The 17,835-nt window shown below is 37.6% G+C and overlaps 1 protein-coding gene across 4 annotated transcripts in view; it reads left to right on the top strand.

The window, feature by feature from the left end:
• RGS7 (regulator of G protein signaling 7) overlaps positions 1-17,835 on the top strand; it is a 522,282-nt gene that overhangs the window by 24,308 nt on the left and 480,139 nt on the right. The gene's annotated exons all lie outside the window — the stretch shown is intronic.

The following is a 17,835-nucleotide window of genomic DNA, read 5'->3' as shown; positions in this document are numbered from 1 at the left end:
AGATTAAGAGACACTGTAAACAACAACAGAGATATATGGGATGACTTAAATATATGCTTTATTGGCTTGCCCGAGGAAGAGAGGTAGGGAGGGGAAGAAAGCATTCTATAGGACATAATAGCTGAGAATTTCCCTACTCTAGACATAAAGGATCAAGAAACTCAGAGGGTTCCAAACAGAATTAACCCAGACTTAAAGACACCAAGACACATCCTGTTTAGAATGAAAAGAAATAAGGACAGGGAAAGGATCTTGAACACTGCAGGAGAAACCCAAAGAGTCACTTACAGAGGAAAACCCGTAAGATTAGCAGCACATTTCTCCATACAAACACTAGAGACCAGAAGAGAATGGAAAGATATATATCAAGCTCTCAATGAGAAAGGTTTTCAACCAACACTACTGTATACTGCTAGACTGTCATTCAAACTAGATGGAGGCATAAATCCTACTCAGACAAGCAAGAGTTGAAGGAATCAATTATCACCAAGCCTGCCCTGAAAGTTACCATAAACATGCCATATATCAGAACACTCTAAAAATTTAGATTAATGGCATTAAAATATCTTCAATCTATGATATCAATAATGTCAATGACCTGAATTCACCCATTAAAAGGCATAGAGTAGGGAAATGGATCAGAAAACAAAACCCAACCATAGGTTTTCTGCAGGAATCCCACCTACCTCAACAAGACAAACACAGACTCAAAGTGAAAGGATGGAAAACCACCATACAAGTCAATGAACCACAAAAAGGGGCAGGAACACCTATTCTCAATTTGACAGGATAGACTTGTTGTATCTTGATGACATAGCATATGGTGTGTTCAGAAAACTTGTATGTGGACCACTTGTGCTGCTCTGCTGGAGTCACATAATTCCCTGATTTACCACTTGTATATGGATAAACTCTTGTTATAGGGATCTACTCTGTGTAAAACATACTGAACATAAAGTGAGGATTAAAATTCTCATTTTTAACTAGAGTGGCCAGTTAACACAGCTTGAAAAGAAAAGGTTGCCTTTGGAATAAGAGTTATTTAAGAATTGAATAGAGGAAGGAATGATGGAAAAACAGAGATCAAAATTTTAAGAACCTATCTTATGCCAAGATTGGTTTTGTATGATTCTCATAACAGCCTTATGAAGTCATTGTTTTCTTAATGAGGAAAATGTGGCCATACAGAGAATGAGGATTTTGGTGAAGGTCTCAAAGAAAATGGTGGTATCAGGAACTGAAGTCCTGTGTCTTCCAGGCTATGCCAGGTGACTTTTTTTTTTTTTTTTTTTTTTTTTTTTTACTGAGTTCAAGTATGTGATCAGAGCCTATGTATTCAGGACAGTAAAGAAACTACCTTTCTGTGACTTTGTAAACTTAAGGGGACTCTTCCTCACATATAGAAGTATTGGGAATGGTGTGTCAGAGGACTGGTGTGACAAATATATTTCATGGCTCATGTGGAAGTACTTTTCAAATGTTAAAACATGCAAACTATAAGGTGTATTTTGCTTTGGAACCAAACATCTCTACTTCATCCCACAAGCCTCTTCATTTCTGTTTTACTTGTGACAATGGAAACTATTATATCTGTAATCTTAAATATCCTATATATCAATAATCATTATACTGTAAAGATCTGAAAATTTTGTGAAGGGAAAATAATCAGTTCCTGGTTCTGGCTTTAGTACCAACTGGTTGGCTTGGATAATGTATCTGGTCTTAAAATCCTGAATATAGGGAGTCGGGCTGTAGCGCGGCGGGTTAAGCGCAGGTGGCGCAAAGCACAAGGACCGGCATAAGGATCCCGGTTCAAACCCCGGCTCCCCACCTGCAGGGGAGTCGCTTCACAGGCGGTGAAGCAGGTCTGCAGGTGTCTATCTTTCTCTCCTCCTCTCTGTCTTCCCCTCCTCTCTCCATTTCTCTCTGTCCTATCCAACAACGACAACAACAATAATAACTACAACAATAAAAAAAAAACAAGGGCAACAAAAGGGAATAAATAAATAAAATAAATATTAAAAAAAAATCCTCAATATGTAAAATGTGTGTCAGTGCGCTTGGAAGGGGTGTAGTTGGCATAAAGATATCTGAGAGCACTGAATTTTCTAATATAGTTAAGGGTTCTAAAATAGCTTCCTACTACTCAACAATGACCTACAAGATGTGATTTATCTTCCAAGGTTCCAGAGCAATATCCCTTCCACCAACACACCACACACAAGTGGGCTCAGCCTTTGGTTTCTTGCTGTGCTGTTTAATTTTATTGGTTTTAGCCTTACTTGTTAGTGTTGAGATTAGAATAATCAGTGTGCAGGAAATTAATTGCCCCATGGATATTCTTTTTTTATTGTTTAGAGCATTAGACTGGCAGAACTCAGCACTCCTGCCTGCTGATTGTTAATGATTCCTAATATGGCATGATTTAATGACACGTGTGAAGTAAATGTTTGCTTTCTTTTATCTTTGTGTATATTGAAGAATCTTTGTGTAACTCAACCAATGACAGTTTTCATGTAACTCAACTAATTATTTTATAATAAGGTCTACTGGTACAGGCTTTTTATCAAGATGCTTAATTTTTTCCTCCAGGGTTATTGCTTTTACTTTGTTACAATAACCAACTCCAGTCCAAGTTATGCTTAGAGTTGTCCCTTCTGATCTTGTTTTTCAACTTCTACCTACCCCTCTACTCCAGAATCCTTTACTCTGGTGCAATATACCAGACCCAGTCCAAGTTCTGCTTTGTGTTTTTTGTTCAGCTTTTTTTTTTTTTTTTTGGTAATTGGATTCATTTCATTGAGGGTGCCTTTAAAATTTAGATGGAAAAGAGTTACGCCAGTATTTTCCTCTAAGTATTTGATAGTTTCTGTTCTAACATCCAAGGGGTACTGAAATCCCTTACTATTATTGTGTTGCTGTTAATTTATTGCTGTAGCCCTTCAGTAGATGTTTGATGTATTTGGATGACATCTCATTGGGCATGATGATGTTAATAATCACTAAGACCTCTTGATTGACTGATCGTCTGAGCTTTAAGCAATATCCATACCTATCTTCTAAAATTTCACTTGTTTTAAGCTCTGTTGTGTCCCTTTTTGTGGTTCATTGACTTGTATGGTGGTTTTCCATCCTTTCACTTTGAGTCTGTGTTTGTCTTGTTGAGGTAGGTGGGATTCCTGCAGAAAACCTATGGTTGGGTTTTGTTTTCTGATCCATTTCCCTACTCTATGCCTTTTAATGGGTGAATTCAGGTCATTGACATTATTGATATCATAGATTGAAGATATTTTAATGCCATTAATCTAAACTTTTAGAGTGTTCTGATATATGGCATGTTTATGGTAACTTTCAGGGCAGGCTTGGTGATAATTGATTCCTTCAACTCTTGCTTGTCTGAGTAGGATTTATGCCTCCATCTAGTTTGAATGACAGTCTAGCAGTATACAGTAGTGTTGGTTGAAAACCTTTCTCATTGAGAGCTTGATATATATCTTTCCATTCTCTTCTGGTCTCTAGTGTTTGTATGGAGAAATGTGCTGCTAATCTTATGGGTTTTCCTCTGTAAGTGACTCTTTGGGTTTCTCCTGCAGTGTTCAAGATCCTTTCCCTGTCCTTATTTCTTTTCATTCTAAACAGGATGTGTCTTGGTGTCTTTAAGTCTGGGTTAATTCTGTTTGGAACCCTCTGAGTTTCTTGATCCTTTATGTCTAGAGTAGGGAAGTTCTCAGCTATTATGTCCTATAGAATGTTTTCTTCCCCTCCCTACCTCTCTTCCTCGGGCAAGCCAATAATGCATTTATTTCTCTCTCCCCTCTGTTGTTTTCTGTAGCTCAGCTGTTGTGTTCTGATATCTGTTCTGATACTGTATTAGTTTGTTCAGCTAGTTGTGCTCTTAGCTCAGCTATTTCAGCTCTCTAATTACCTCAAGATAGTTAGTGTTTTCTTTTTGGAGGCTTATTTGCTGCTTCCCCATTCCTGATGATACTATTTTCAAACTCTTTCCTCACTCCTGTGATAGAAATGTTGCAGATAATAGATTACTTAATGTTTGGATCTTATCTTCACAACCCTTTTGGGTGGGGAGGTTATCTAGACTTTTGTCACGGTTTATTTCTCCAATATTTCTTTTTGGTTTAACCATTGTATATGGTGTGTTTTGAGGTCCTTCTTTCAGTACCATTCAATCAACTATTCAAATTTGCCTGTATTGACTTGTATCTGATCAGGGAGAGTAGACCCAGGTGCTGCTACTCTACTGGTTATTGATGGCCAGTTGGTGGTGCTGTTGTGATCTCTAGGTGTCTATTGTTTGTAAGATCCGCAGCAGGTGGGATGGGATAGAGGAGATGGTTGCTTTGAGATGTCTTATGGTCACAAATGCCTTGTTTTATATTGTGTCCTTGTAATAAATTCATAAAGCTGAATACTTCCTGAGTAAAAGATTGGAGGTTTGAAACCCTTTTCTCTTTTCTCCTGGCACTTGGAACAACCTTTTTTGCTTGCTGTGCTTAAGGTGAAACTGCCAAAATGTCACAGCTCAACACCTTGCTGCTTGGAGCTCTGACCTGGAGCTCTGACCTGAACAGCTCTGCTGTTCCTCAACCCACCCCCCCTTTTTGTCTCAACCTCATGTGGGCACCAACCTGAGGCTGAAGAACCCTCAGCTGTAGATTATGACTTCAGTTGGGTTTCTTGTATTTATTTGATGTTTTGGGATGAGAGTTGATTCAGTCCCTGTTAGTCCATGGCACACCTCCCTGAAGTTTGATATTATTAATTTTTAATTCTCAGATATTCTGTGAAAGTTATTATCATTTTTCTCTTTTTTATTATCTTTATTTATTGGATAGAGACAGGTAGAAATTGGAGGAAGGGGAAGATAGAGAGGGAGGTCAACAGAGATACCTACAGCACTGCTTCACCATTTTGTGAAGCTTTACCCCTGCAGGTTGGGACTGGGGGCTTGAACCCAGGTCCTTTTGCATTGTAACATGTATGCTCAATCAGGTGCACCACCACTTGGCCCCTTTATTGTCATTTTTTTTGTGTGTGTGTGCATAGATGGGAAACTTGAGTCTTAGATTTAGAACTATGGGAAAGGAACCCAGATTTTCTCAACAGAGAGTAATTCTAATTCTCCCAATGCAAGTTTCTTCTTGTCCTCCAGTCACCTAATTACCATTTTCTATACATGTGTTATGATGGACTGAAAAGATTAAAATTCTCTAGATGAGACACATCCAGTTATTGTCAGATTACCCATAGCAGTTTTTCACATATGTAGAAACAGAGTTCTTGCATTTCTTTCACCCCAACAACCTCATCTCTCCACCTGAGTGTTTTTCTATCAAAGCTGGCTTTATAGACTAATGGGAAAGAAAGCTAGGGGAGGCAGATAACACCACTGATGTCTTTAAGGAGTGTCTCTGGCTGCCTCAACATTGAGATGCTGTGGAGCATCTTTCTAAATTACCACCACTGAAATTCCTTTCTGTGAAAGACTTTTCAAAATAAATTAATAAAATCTATTTGTCACCCTTTAATCTCAGGTGGGATATAAATGGAGACAGTTAAGTTGCTTGGTTTAGTCTTAAAAAAATTTTATTCATCATTTTAGAATAAAATCTCAGCCCTGTGCAGGAGACAGTGAAAACAATGTGTAGCGGTATGGCAGAGATAGGGCCATTTATTATATTACTATACTGCATACCATCTTCTAAGGTTTATGATTGAATTTTTTCTCTCTTGATTTTTTATGGGGATAATTTATTTTATTGGCATTCCAACTAAGCTCTCCAAAGAAGGTCAAGTCACTAATAAGTTTCTGCAGCGTGTTTGCTTACAGATATGCAAATTGGAGAGATACTCCACAATCAAGTTTCTAGAAACAGTTTGCATAATTAATTAGTTTTTCTCTAAAGGGAAATATTTCATTGTTTTAGATATTTTATTGACAGTTATAGAGGTCTTAAAAGTTGTCTCTTTCCAGCTGGTGCCAGAATTCCCTCTTGGTGTGTGACTCCTTTTAATAGGAGAATCACCACAGTGTTCATAGAATCTTATAGACAGTTGACATTTTTTAAAACAAGTTCATGTGTTTCAGTTGTTTATCTTGCACATGAGTGAAACCATACATTAGCTGACTTTCAGAGAAATGCAGATCATTTGGTAAGAGATATAAACTATAGCAGCAAGAGTACTTGAACAATGGACAGGTTGTGGTGCACCTGGTTGAGCACACATGTAACAGTGTGCAAAGAAAGACCTGGGTTCAAGCCCCTGATCCCCAACTGCAGGGGAAAGCTTCACAAGCAGTGTAGCAGTATTGCAGTTGTCTGTCTGTCTCTCTTCTCCCTCCCCTCTTGATTTATCTTTGTCTATATCCAATAAATAAATACATGAAATATCTTTTAAGAAGAGTTCTTTTTTTAAATATTTATTTTATTTATTTATTCCCTTATTGTTGCCCTTGTTGTTTTATTGTTGTAGTTATTATTGTTGTTGTTGTTGTTGGATAGGACAGAGAGAAATGGAGAAAGGAGGGGAAGACAGAGAGGAGGAGAGAAAAATAGACACCTGCAGACCTGCTTCACCACCTGTGAAGCGACTCCCCTACAGGTGGGGAGCCGGGGTTCGAACCGGGATCCTTATGCCTGTCCTTGTGCTTTGCGCCACCTGCGCTTAACCCACTGCGCTACAGCCCGACTCCCTTAAGAAGAATTCTTAAACAGAGAAACCAGTTTAAAGAGCCTCAGGATACTGTATGTGATAAGGACTAGAAATGCAAAAGAAAAATTATACGAAAGATTAAAAAACACAAGTGGTGCATCAGGCGGTAGTGCAGCGGTTTAGTTGCACGTGGTGCAGGGTGCAAGGACCGCATAAGGATCCTGGTTCCCCACCTGCAGGGGAGTTGCTTCATGGGCGGTGAAGTAGGTCTGCAGGTGTCTATCTTTCTCTCTCCCTCTCTGTCTTCCCCTCCTCTCTCGATTTCCTTCTGTCCTATCCAACAATGAATGACATCAACAACAACAATAATAACCACAACAAGGCTACAACAACAAGGGCAACAAAAGGAAAAAAAAATGGCCTCCAGGAGCAGTGGATTCATGGTGCAGGCACTGAGCCCCAGTAATAACCCTAGAGAAAAAAGAAGCATGTGACAAAATGACATTATGTAAGATATAGAGGATTCTGTGCATATAAATGTGTTATACATAAAACTATTACATATTTTATATGGAAATATATAAACATATCTAAGGAAGTATTTCTTAATTGTTCTTGTATCACCATTCTTTGCTTTCCTGAATATCTGTATCTTCATCACATTCCAGTGTTGGAAATTTTTGGCTTATTTTTTTTATTATGGTTCCTGCTCCCTTCTTCCATACTCCTTCTGGGATCCATATAACTTTGGTATTTGTTTTTTCTGGTAGATTTTTCAATCTCCTGAATAATTTCCTCATTTTTTCTAAACTTTTTTTTCCTCTTCTACTCTGAAGTCAAAGAGTGTTGCCAGTTTGCCTTCTATTTCTGATGTTATTTCTTCTACATGGGTAAGTCTACTTACTTCCTTGACTTGCTATATTTGAGACTGAAATGCATTTAGTATGTCTTCATACCTTGTATCTCTGTTTTCAGCTTCTCTATTTTCCTATCAAGTAAATCTTTTGAAGTGGATTTCTTTCTTTGCTCACTTCTTCATATTAAATTTGTATTTGTATTTATTTGAGCTTTGTATTTCTTCAAGTTTCCTGACAGTGCATTCCCTAAACTCTTTTATGATAGCTTTTCTTCTAGCTTTACATTATTAAGTTTCTGGAATTTATATTGATTTTGTAGAATCATTGTTTTCTTAATTTTACCTATCTGTTTTGCTTCCTATATATGCCCATAGGTGGTGCTAAGTTCTGTTTTTCTTTTTCTAAAGGTTTTTCAAATTCTTACTCTTTTTTTTTTAATTTAAGATAGGATTAATTAACAAAACCATAGGGTAGGAGGGGTACAACTCCACACAATTCCCACCACCTAATCTCCATAACCCACCCCCTCCCCTGATAGCTTTCCCATTCTCTATCTCTCTGGGAGCATGGACCCAGGGTCATTGAGGGTTGCAGAAGGTAGAAGGTCTGGCTTCTGTAATTGCTTCCCCGCTGAACATGGGCATTGACTGGTCGGTCCATACTCCCAGTCTGCCTCTCTCTTTCCCTAGTAGGGTGTATCTCTGGGGAAGCTGAGCTCCAGGACATATTGGTGGGGTCTTCAATCCAGGGAAGCCTGGCCAGCATCCTGATGGCATCTGGAACCTGGTGACTGAAAAGAGTTAACATACAAAGCCAAACAAATTGTTGAGCAATCATGGACCCAAAGCTTGGAATAGTGGAGAGGAAGTGTTAGGGAGGTACTCACTGCAAACTCTAGTGTACTTCTGCTTTCAGGTATATATTTTGCAGTAATTTATGGATATGTGTGAACATAAGCTCTCTCTCATAGAAACTGGTGTATATCTAGGATATGGGACTTTGTTAGAAAGTGAACTACCTGAGATGAAATTAGAGTGTACTATAAAAGGAAAGGTCTCACCCGAATAATGAAGCTGAAGGGTTGTCATTCCACATGTGAAGTCTCTGGACACAGTCTGAAGTGAAGCATGTTGAGGTGGCAATCGTTGCGTTGATTAGGTTGTGATCGGCGGATGCAATATTATTTGATATGGATTGGGAGAGGCATATGGGAAAGTGGGCCCTATCCAAGGGTTCCAGGACTGGGGGAAGTAGAGGCTCTATAGTGGAGATGTGAGGTTCCTGCTGTCTTAGGGTTCAAAGAGACAATCGATAATTAATGTTATCATCACATTATTTGGTAATTGGGTTAACTTTGAAAAGTCCTTTTGTTATGGTTTGCTGTACAGTATCCAGTATCTTGTATATAGCTGTGCTACTGGATGCTTCTAATCTACTTGGTCTAGGCTTTTGAGAAAGTCTGCATATCAAATACACAGCCTATATATTAAAAAGATTCAGTTTGTGTTTTGAAAAACTTTGAGACATACAATTGATTTTCCCCCTCTCATTATTAATTAACTACTGATTTATATGTCTACATTTTGCTAGGAGTGTACATAAACACCATTCCCACCATCAAAAGACTGTGACCCATCCCTCCCACCCACTCTCACCCCCCACTGGCCCAGGAAGCTGCATGTCTACCCCTCACCACAGGGTTTTTACTTTGGTGCCCTACTTACAATTTGGTCAGGTCCTGCTTTTAGTTTCCCTTTCAGATCTTCTTAGTCAACTTCTGTTGATGAGTGGGATCATCCCATACTCATCTTTATCTTTCTGACCAAAAATGGGCAGAGGATATGAACAAAACATTCACTACAGAGGAGATCCAAAAGGCTAACAAACATATGAAAAACTGCTCTAGGTCACTGATTGTCAGAGAAATGCAAATTAAGACAACACTAAGATACCACCTCACTCCTGTAAGAATGGTATACATCAAAAAGGACAGCAGCAACAAATGCTGGAGAGGATGTGGGGACAGAGGAACCCTTTTACATTGCTGGTGGGAATGTAAATTGGTCCAGCCTCTGTGGAGAGCAGTCTGGAAAACTCTCAGAAGGCTAGACATGGACCTTCCATATGATCTAGTAATTCCTCTCCTGGGCTTATACCCCAAAGACTCCATAACACCCAACCAAAAAGAGGTGTGTACTCCTATGTTCATAGCAGCACAATTCATAACAGCTAAAACCTGGAAGCAAGCCAGGTGCCCAACAACAGATGAGTGGCTGAGAAAGCTGTGGTATATATACACAATGGAATACTATGCAGCTATCAAGAACAATGAACCCACCTTCTCTGACCCATCTTGGACAGAGCTAGAAGGAATTATGTTAAGTGAGCTAAGTTCTGTTTTATATTAGTTGCAAAGGAATGGGAGGAGCTTTGAAGTGATGTCTGTGATGCTCTTAAACAGAGACCTACTTTGGGGTGATAGCAGGAAGGATCTCAGACATCCTTCTTTTCGCAAACTGATTCTTATAAGCAGGAACTCTGCTGTGAGTTCAGAGTCGCTTTTCTTGCCTGCATGGTAGTCTGACTCTATTTACTAGGGTCTCTAGTGCAGCTGGGAGATCGTATAGTTTAGTAGGCTTCCCTGATGCTGCAGAGGTACTGTGTTTCACTCTCTGGTTCCTCTGAACAATTCCCTGAGTTTTGCTCAGCTGTAAATGGCAGTCCAGAAACCAAACCCTGCCAACCTCCCTCTTTTTTTTTTTTTAAAGTAACCTAGTCCCTGAGTGGTTCAATAGGAGCCCTTTAAATCTTCCATATGGAGGTGAGGCAACTACTGCGCCTGCTGGCAATGTGGTGCTGGGATTCTGCTTGAGTCTTTCCTTCCTGCTCCCACTGTCCACACACAGTTACTAACCTTCATATAATGATGCTCCTTTATTTGCCAGAAATCCCAGATGTTTTCTGATGAAATTTGTTGAGTTATTTTGTTGTAATATTTGTTTTCTGAGGGAGAGTCAACTTTCCTTGGCTAGGTTGCCATAGATTTATCCTGGATCTACATGGTATTAACCTTAGTTGTCATTTGTATATTACATATCTAGTACGTAGTTTGTAACTAGTAGTTTGTATCTTTTTAAATATGCTCATTTATTATTTTAGATAAAAACAGAAATAGGAGGGAAGGGAACATAGAGAAGGAGAGAGAGAAAAAGAGGGATAGATTTCTATAGCACTGTTTCACCACTCATGCAGATTCTCTTTTTGCAGGTGGGGACTGGGGACTTGAACCCAGATCCTTTCACATTTTAACATGTACATAGAACTTGATATGCTACTGTCTGGCATTGGATGTTTGCATCTTTAACAACTTTCCTCTAGTTCATTCTCACTGGATTTCTCTCTTTTGTGACCACAAATCTTTTTGTTTTGTTTTTCTTTATCTTCCTCCAATTCTCCCTTCTTCCCTTCCTTCCTTCTTACTAGGGCATTGCACACCTTTGGTTTATGGTGGTACTGGGGACTGAATCTGAACTTTTGTCCTAAGAGTATTTTAAAAATCACCGCCCCCACCTTTTTTTTTTTTTTTTTTTTTGGCTTCCACGGTTATCACTGGGGTTTGGTTCCAGCACCATGAATCCAGTGCTCCTGGTGGCCATTTTTTTCCATTTTATTGGATAGGACAGAGAGAAATTGAGAAAGGAGGGAGAGATAAAGAGGGAGAGAGAAGGATAGATACCTGCAGACCTGCTTGTGAAATCACTCCTCTGCAGCTGGGGGGCAGGGAGCTTGAACCTAAGTCCTTGGGCTTAGTACTATGTGCACTTAACTGGGTGCACCACTGCCCAGCCCCTTAAAATTAGTTTCTACATGTGAGGTCATACAGTACTTACCTTCTCTGACTTACTTCATTTAATTAAGCAGCATTAAAGGTACAGCAGTATTGTTGCAAGTGACAGGATTCAATCAATATTTTTTTAAATTTCTTTATTAGGGGATTAATGTTTTATATTTGATAGTAAACACAATAGTTTGTACATGCGTAACATTTCTAAGTTTTCAACATAAAAATACAATCTCCACTAGGTCCTCTGTCATCTTTTTTGTACCTGTACTCTCCCCCCCACCAACCCTAGAGTCTTTTACTTTGGTGCAATACACCAACTCCAGTTTGGGTTCTACTTGTATTTTCTCTTCTGATCTTGTTTTTCAACTTCTGCCTGAGAGTGAGATCATCTCATATTCATCCTTCTGTTTCTGACTTATTTCACTTAACATGATTTCTTTAAGCTCCATTCAAGATGGGCTGAAAACGGTGAAGTCACCATTTTTGATAGCTGAGTAGTATTCCATTGTGTAGATATGCCACAACTTGCTCAGCCACTTACCTGTTGTTGGACACCTGGGTTGTGTCAGGGTTTTGGCTATTACAAATTGTGCTGCTATGAACATAGGTATACACAAAATCTTTTTGGATGGGTGTGTTGTGTTTCTTAGGATATATCCCCAGGAGAGGAATTGCAGGGTCATAGGGTAGGTCCATTTCTAGACTTCTGAGAGGTTGGACCAATTGACATTCCCACCAGCAGTGCAGGAGGGTTCCTTTGACCCTACAACCTCTCCAGCATTTGCTGGTGTTACCTTTTCTGATATATGACACTCTCACAGAAGTGTAGTGGTGTCTCGTTGTCTTTATTTGTATTTCTCTGACAATCAAAGACTTGGAGCATTTTTTCATGTGTTTCTTGGCCTTTTGGATCTCTTCTGTGGTGAATATTTTGTCCAAGTCCTGTCCCCATTTTTGGATGGGGTCATTTGTTTTCTTGTTGAATTTGGCAAGCTCTTTATATATGTTGGTTATTAAACTCTTGTCTAATGTATGGCATGTAAAGATTTTCTCCCATTCTGTGAGGGGTCTCTTGGTTTGGGTAGTGGTTTCTTTGGCTGTGCAGAAGCTTTTTAATTTGATATAGTCCCATAAGTTTATACTAGCCTTAGTCTTCTTTGTAACTGGATTCATTTCACTGAAGATGTCTTTAAAATTTATGTGGAAAATAGCTTTGCCAGTATTTTCCTCTAAGTATGTGATAGTTTCTGGTCTAACATCCAATTCCTTAATCCACTTGGAATTTATTTTTGTGTTTGGTGAAATATAGTGGTTCAGTTTCATTCTTCTGCATGTTTCAACCCATTTTTTTCCAACACCATTTGTTGAAGAGACTCATCTTTCCCCATTTAATAGTCTGAGCCCCTTTGTCAAAGATTAGATGTCCATAGGTGTGGGGGCTCACTTCTGGGCTCTCAATTTTATTCCACTGGCCAGTGTGTCTATTCATGTTCTAGTACCAAGCAGTTTTGATGACAATGTCCCTATAATACAGTTTCAGATGTAGAAGTGTGATGCCTTCAGTTCTGTTGTTTTTTCTAAAGATAGTTTTGGCAATTCTAGATCTTTTCTGGTTGCAGATAAACAATTGTAGCTTTTGTTCTATTCTCCCAAAAAGAAATTGGATGGAACCTTGATGGGGATAGCATTAAATTTGTATGTGGCTCTGGGTAGTATATTCATTTTGATGATGTTAATTCTTCCAACTGATGAACATGGAATATCTTTCCACTTCTTTGTGCCTTTATCTGTTTTTTTTTAATAGAAACTCATAATTTTCAGTATACAAGTCTTCCACTTCTTTGGTTAGGTTTGTTCCTAGATATTTTTTTATTTTTTGTTGCTATAGTAATAGGGGTTGATTTCTGGATTTCTTCTTCTTCTAACTTAGTGTTTGCATAGAGAAATGCCACTGATTTTTGAATGTTATTTTTATAGCCTGACATCTTACTATATTGCCTGATAATTCCCAGGAGTTTCCTTCTGAATTCTTTAGGTTTTTCTATGTGTACTATCATGCCATCTGCAGTTAGGGAGAGTTAGAGTTTGACTACTTCTCTTTCAATCTGTATCCTTTTAATTCTTTGCTCTTGCCTGATTGCTATGGCAAGAACTTCCACACTATGTTGAAAGTAATGGTAATAGTGGGCAGCTCTGTTTAGTACCTGATCTGAGGGGGAATGCTTCTGGTATTTCACTAGTGAGTGTGATGTTTACTGTACGTTTGGTATATATGGACTCTTCTATCTTAAGAAATTTTCCATCTATCCCATTTTTTGTAGTGTTTTGATTATGAATGGATGTTGGGTTTTGTCAGATGCTTTCAGGTAGTTTTTGGTCTTATTGATATGATGGATCACATTGATTGATTTACATATATTAAACCAACCTTCATCCCTGGGATAAACTCCACTTGGTCATGATGAACAATCTTTTTAATATACTGTTGGATCCAGTTGGCTAGAATTTCATTAAGTATTTTAGCATCTATGATTATTAGCAATATTGATCTGTAGTGGTTTTTTTTGTTTTTTGTTTGTTTTTTGTTCCTGTCTACTTTTGGTATCAGGGTGATATTGGATTCACAGAAACTGAAAGGGAGTATTCCTGTTTCTTCAATCATTTGGAAGACCTTTAAAAGTAGAAGTATTAGTTCTTCCTTGAAGTTTTTGTAGAATTCATTTGTAAAACTATCTGGTCCAGGGCTTTTATCTTGGGAAGGTGTTTGATAACTGTTTCAGTTTCTTTGGCTGTGATTGGCCTGTCCGTATTTTCTAGTTCCTCTTTGTTTAATTTCGAAGTTCTATCTATCTAGGTACCTTGGTGACATATAGTTATTCATAGAAACCTCGTATAATATGTTGGATTTATGTGGTGTCTGTTGTGCTATCTCTTTCATGTAAAATTCTATTTATTGGAGCATTCTCTCTCTCTCTCTCTTTCTCTCTCAGTGAGTTTAACTAAGAGTTTGTCAATTTTGTTTACTTTTTCCAAGAACCAACATTTAGCTTTGTTGATCTTTTGTAAAAAAAAAAATTTCTATCAAAAACTTCAGTTATAGGTATAATTTTTCATTGAGAAATGTTATTAAACTGTTTCCAGAACTCTTAATTTATAGAAGGCCTTTTTATTTCTGTAGGTATTTAAATAAGCACCTTAAAATACCTATAAATGTATCTGTATACATTCTAAAGGTATCTAAGCAAAATTAATTTTTATCCTTAGAAGAGTCTTTACTAGAACTACAAGGGGGGAGGGGCCCTATAACTTCTTCAGAGGGAATCCCAGACTTCAAATGGAATAGTGGCAGTGATAATAAGTCTACAAATGACAAGCCAGTAAAAGTATTGTTTGCGACTATCCTGGGTACTTTATAGCATTCACTTGGTCAATCCTATCAAGTAGCATATGCCATTATTATATATGCTTCCATTTCATTCATAATATTATAGATACATAAAGAAACAGAGTGAGGGTACATAGCATAAAGGTCGTGCGAAGAGACTCACAAGCTTGAAGCTCCAAAGTCCTAGGTTCAGTCACCCACATCAACATAAGGCAGAACTGAGCAGTCTTCTGATAAATAAAATGAATAAATAAATAAATAAATAATGGATATATTAACATGTATGATTTATACAAAAAACCCAGAATTTTTATTCAAACTTACCTGATTTTCAACAGTACATTCATTCTATACATAAATTATCTAAGACCATGTTTTTATTTTTTATTACTTGTGATTAATAGTGGGCTGCAAGATACTGGATTATAGTATGTAGTTCTACACCACACCCACCACCAAAGTTCTGTTCTTCCACCCTCCCAATGGTAAACACCACAGTTCTTTTTTTTATTCTTTTTTAATTTATTATATTTTAATTTTACAGAATTACATGTTGACAGGGGTTTGAATCCACACCATTCCCACCACCAGAGTTCTGAATCTTCACTCTTCCCACTGCAATCCACCACAGTTGCCCTAAGGTTGTAGACATGGGCCAACCATCTTCTCTACAACTGTCTGTCCACATTTATACATAGTTGCCCCCCTCCTTTTCCTGATTCAATCTTGTCTTCCCCTCCAAGCCACTCATAACAACATAACTACATCCATATGTCCCTCTCCTTTTCCTTCTGTCTCTCTGAGTGCTGATGGAACTGGAGTTCAGAGCCCTAATATCTTCATCCTATCACTTCTCTCCTGCTGGGAATATGGATCAAGGTTGTTTTGGGGGGAGCAGAAGGTAGGAGTTCTGGCTTCTGTAATTGCTTCTCCACTGAGCATGGACAGCGATCCATACCCCCAGCCTGTTTCTGTCTCTCCCTAGTGGACCAGAGCTCTGGAGATATGAGGGTCTAGGACACATTGGTGAGATCATCTGCCCAGAGAAGTCAGGATGGAATCATGGTAGTATCTGTAACTTGAATTCTCTATAGAGGTGAAAAACATTCCACAGTTTTTGTAAAGGAAGGCTTAAACTGATTTACTTATTACTTATATATAGAGAACATCACAGTTCTTACAAGGTCTTAGAGACAGTCTGTTTGCATCTTTTTTTTTTTTTTGCAAGTTCATGTATTTCAGTTGTTTAGATTCCACAAATGAGAAAGACATATATATATATATGAGATATAACTTTCTAAAATTTTTTTAAAATTAATTTTATGCTATCTGAATAAAATAATTCTTTTATATGATAGGACAGAGGAATTGACAGGGAGTGGGGAGATAGAGGGAGAGAAAGAAAGAGACATGCACCACTGCTTCATCACTTATGAAACTTTCTCCACGTGCTTTAACACAGACCCTGTGCATGGTAAAGTGTGTGCTCAAGTACGTGTATGTTGCCACTTGATCCCAGGGTTATACTTTCTTTAATTTGTTTTTGGAATTGGAGTCTTATAGAGGCATGATTTCGTTACCTCTGGGCTCTTCATTCATATATAAAGAAAGAGAGATAGAGATACTACAATATCATATCTTCCCTTAGTACTATCTTACTTCTAAGACTTGAACCTGGATCAGGATCATGGCAAGGCACTGATCTTATACTGGGAGTTATTTCTCCAGCCCTTGGGGGTACAATTTCACATCTCTTAAAAATGCATATTATATTACGTCCACCACTCAAGTACCATCACCTCTCTTCTACAGTCCATTAGATTCCTTCCTATCTTTAAAATCAACCCTACCTGTTTGGTAGTATTAGTTCTTAGAGTTTGCTTTCATTTGTCTGTCCCCTTTCTTTGTTTCTTTATATGCTACATATGTCTTCCTGACTTATTTTGCTTAGCATAACCTCCTTCAATTCTGTCTGTGTTGTTGCAAATGGCAAGATCACTTCTTTAACTGAGTAGTTTCCATTTGTATATGTTATATCATCTTTAGCTATTCTTTCATTATTGGGAACTTGGATTGTTCCCACACCTTAGAGGTTGTAAATAAAGCTGCAATGGACACAGGAGTGCATATATCATTTTAAAATTAGTCTTTATATTTTTGGTACATACTGATGTTGGAATTGCTATATTATATGGTTAATTCTATTTTTAAGACTTTGAGACTTCCATAAGGATTTTCAAAGAGGTTAGTCTAATTTACATTTCCTCTAAAACTGCCCAAGCATTTTTCTTTCTCCATAGCCTCAATTATCTTCTTGTTTATGATTTTTTAAAAAAATGATTTAATTATTTATAAACACAAGAAAGAGAAGAAAAGATATATATATACAGTGAGAGAAAGAACTAGAAAATCATTCCAGCACATGTGATGCCTGGAAGTGAATTTGGGACTTCATGCTTTGAAGTCCAATGTTTTAACCACTGTGTCACTTCCCAGGCTGCATCTGATCTTTTTGAGATAGGTGATTTTCACAGTTATAATGTGCTATAATATACTTTTGGTTTGTATTTCTATGATAATTAGTGATAATAAACATTTTTATTGTTTCTGTCACCTTATAAATACTTTGAAGAAGTGTTTTTTTATTTCTTCTCCCCATTTTTGATTGGGTTATTTGTTAGCTATTGCTGAATTTATGAATTTGTTATACATATTGGATATTAATCCCTTTCTTTGTATATGATGTGCAAATATTTTCTCCATTCAGTTCTATATCTTTTATTTACTAAGAAATCTTTTCAGTTTGATGTAGTCTCAATTGTTTTATTTGCTTTAAATTCCTTTGCCCTTGGGCTCTGTTCCCCAAAGACCTTACTTTTGTCAATGTCAGAGTGTTTTATTTTTTCCTCCCTATATTTTATAGTTTTATGGCTTAAACCCAAATATGTTTTTGAGTTATTTTCTTCCATATTAGTAGTAGTGGTTTAGTTTTATTATTTTAATGTGTCTATCCAGGTTTCTGAAAACCATTTGTTAAAGAGACTTTCCTTTCTCTTCTATATTTTTCTGGATTTTTT

The sequence above is a fragment of the Erinaceus europaeus genome, chromosome 6 (genome assembly GCF_950295315.1).
Source record: "Erinaceus europaeus chromosome 6, mEriEur2.1, whole genome shotgun sequence".
Taxonomy (NCBI): Eukaryota; Metazoa; Chordata; class Mammalia; order Eulipotyphla; family Erinaceidae; genus Erinaceus; species Erinaceus europaeus.
This window is presented reverse-complemented; position numbering and strand designations above follow the sequence as displayed.